The sequence below is a fragment of the Triturus cristatus genome, chromosome 6, assembly GCF_964204655.1.
Source record: "Triturus cristatus chromosome 6, aTriCri1.1, whole genome shotgun sequence".
In the NCBI taxonomy this organism is placed as follows: domain Eukaryota; kingdom Metazoa; phylum Chordata; class Amphibia; order Caudata; family Salamandridae; genus Triturus; species Triturus cristatus.
In genome coordinates, this window is record NC_140589.1 from 262,977,303 (window position 1) to 262,980,928 (window position 3,626).

The window sequence follows — 3,626 nt, forward strand, 5'->3', positions numbered from 1 at the left end:
CAGAATATAAATACCTGATAGATTTTAAAAAGAGAGAACATTTTATGAAAAACCGGGAAATTATTCCTGTAATTCAGGCAAAAGACTCCAAGAAATGCTAGGAATTCATTCAGACTGGCATTGATGGCGATAATAACAGAATAAACTGCATTGACCCTGAAGATCAGTGGGTATGTCATCTGGTGGAAACATACAGTAAAAGATATAATGATCTTCCACCTGGAGATATGGGTGTGATAATAATTTATTGAAATGCTTTACCCTGAATTGCATCAAAGAGGTTATTTAGTTCCTTAGGCTAACTAGAGCAGCTGGTCATGATAACCTATTGGACGTTATAACTAAATCAAGTAGTATTTGATGGGTGTATTTTTTGCACTACCCTTTAGAAGTATTGAAAATGTGGGGAAGGTTGTGGATAGCTGGACAGGAGATTTAGTTAACCCAGTGTCTTAGAAAGGAAACAAGATTAGATTCTTGGTACTTTATATTAATAAAACTGATGATGAAATTCTGGCATTGCCTACTATTCGCTGATAAGGATAAACTTGCCTTTTACTGTAAAAATGAATTATAAGTAGATATAGAGCTAAAAATTGAATTATTGTCATGAAATAAGAAATTGCAGAAGCTACTATTAAAGAGTTCAGTTTCCCATTTGATAGACTCTTGGGACAATAGAATGACATTCCAGTATATTTCTATGCTCCCAGACCAAGACATGTGTCAAAGAATTTTAAAGTAGAATTGGTGTTAATCCTATGTTTGCACATGGCCTGTGTTATCAACGGGGATAAGGAGACTGGGGGTTACTGTGCATTTGCTGTAAATAGGAAATGTTCTAATGTACATATTTTATCGGAGTACGATAGAGTGATATTTAGTCCCCTAGAATCATATCTCATTATTTTTTTAAGTCCAGTTAATAAATTGCATTCTGTTTGAATTAATTAGCAATGTTTGACACCATATTACCACCAGTACCCGTGCCATCTGCAAACCAGGAGGACTGACTCAGTAAATCAAGACAGTTTCCATTTCTAAACAAGCATTTACAATGCAATGGTCTCGGCATTGTTAAAGTTAGAGCTATTGGCATTGCTCATGACATTATTTTTGTTTATGTTTTTGTTTTTAAAACATTTAAAGAAACAGCATTGTTATTTACAATGTCAATAGCTTAATCTCTCTCAAAGGCAAGACCTATTGCATTTGCACTCACACACAGAGCTACACACAAAGCCACCCACACACACAGAGCCACCCACACAGAGCCACCTACGCTAGCCGAGACCTAAAAAGGGCCACAGTCAACTCTTCCGAAATGCAACTTCACATACACGTAATAAAATTTTTCCACGCCGCTACTTACTACCCAATTGGTGTATGTGTAAACCATATAAAGAGCGCTGGGACCTCACGGCGCTATAGAACTTCATTGCTACCCAGAGCCCGGAAGGATGGGCGGCTGAGAGGCCCCGTCAGGATTTCAATTCCCGGTGGATGCATTCGCCCACGAAGACATAAGACTTCATTAGATAAGTGTGTAAAAAAAAATACAAGCTCAGCAGAATGCGCAAGTGGGGGTGGGGTGAATGCCGCCGGAGCTGCACTTTAGTGTATTCCGTTAAAGGCCACGGTTCTGCTGAGCAGGGCGAAAATGCACAATTGCAAACAAATGGCTTCCCCCAATGCACCCGAGCCAAACATTCAGAGCACCGCTTCCTGCCTTTCGTATTCGCACATACACCCGCCCCTCCCACACTCCTATGCATGTACACGTCCGATCGATGAATCGAGTGATTACCCAAATCAATAGCACCCATTTTAGACATCAGAAGAACGAACTGCTGGGCTGCGTGCCGATGGGAGACTGAGAGGCCCAGTTTACGCATCCGGTACCAGCCCCCACAAGTAGCATTTCACCTCCGTGTGGCGTGACACCACAGAGCCAGTCTTCCACCGCCCCTTCCCTGTGCCCTCGCCAGGAGACCCCGTTGTACTCCAACAGATCGTCAAGTCACGTTAGATCACGATTCCCCCAAAGCGCGCACACTCATTCTTGCTTCCCATCCAATCCACGGCCTCTGCACCGCTACATGTGACCTTTGAACAACATTTCCGTTCGGGGTGCCTAAAAACGCACACGTACTAAATCTATACATGAAATACAAAATATGTGCGTGCTGCCTAAATGTGAGGGGGAGAGGTCCAGTTTCTACGTATCTGGTATTATTTGGTTTCGTTACTTTGTGCAGAAGTCCTTCCAACAAAAACAGACAACAAAGAAAATAAAGGGAAAAAAACACAGAGAGAAGTCTGACAGGGAGGGAGGGGAAGTGGAGGGAAGGTCCAGGCTTGGCCCACCCCAGGCTACTCTCCTAAACCCTGTCAGCAGGTCTCGTGTGCGAGTGAACTCGTGTCCCCCGGGGGAGGCTGGAAGAGAGCCATTACTCTGCTTCAATAAGGAAAGAAACCGTTTTTAGGATTAAATGACATTGTCAGCAAATCCAAATCAGCAAGAAATTAGAAGATTTATGCATCTTTTATTTTTTAATGAGGATGGATAACTTGCGCCAAAGGCCGAGAGTGCTGGGCAAAACCTAAATTAAGCAGAATTAACAAAACTATATTATAACCCCCATCCATACAGAAGTGCGAGGGCTGCAATCTACATAAGGTGACCTAAAGTTGTCCCAAGTGAGAGGGGTCACGGCAGGACTGCGATGTCAAACTCAAATACACAAAAGCATCCAAGGAAAAACTCTGATTTGTTTAATTATCTTACCTGCGGGCTGAAGTTGGCGGTGTTGGTCTCGCTCAAAGACAGCGCCAAAAAGGCCATGCAGAGCAGAATACGCAACGCCGTCTGCATATTTGTAGCGCCTTGAAACCCGTCGGAGCGACTTTGGGCGTTTCAGTGTCAACTTCCCTTCCTCCGTCTAGTCCTTTTGTTTGGTATTATTTTATTATTTCCTCCGTCCGGCGGCGAAATCCTTTTTTTCCCTGAAAACCTTTCTTTGAAACAACGCCGAAAACCCCAAACTGCCCCATAAAATGCAATATGTTATAGAAGGAAAAAATGTGATAAATAGAAATCCTTTGCGTCTCCGGGACGTGGGATGTAAGAACAGGGGGAAAAGGGCACGCGTTGATAGCAGTGTGCCAGCGATTCGGTTTTCGTGGGAGCGCAATATATTTTGTTTATTCTTCCAGGGTTTTCTTTCCTTCTTCTCTCCCCTGCTCCCCGAAGCCAAGTGGAGACGAGGTCGATGCTAAAAGTAATTAGAACCAAAAGGGGAAGTGAAACTTCCAGTGGCCTCAGTGTGGAGCCACTGAACCAGTGTCCGAGCTAGATCAAGTTGGTAATGCTCCTTGCCCAAGGTACACTCCAGGATCCGATCCCACCACAGGGCTGAAGGAAGTTTGTTTACAGTGTGTGAGGGCACCTCTTGTCAAGGCTTTCACCCCCCACACGCCGGCCTATCAGTCCATCACTCGGGCAATATTGCTCCCCAAGGTAACATATACTTCCCAACTCTTACCATTAAAGCTCCGGAAGAAGCTGTGTCCGAGAAGAGAGGAGAAAACTCCTGTTTTCAGCCTAGGCAGAGCTGTAGACATAG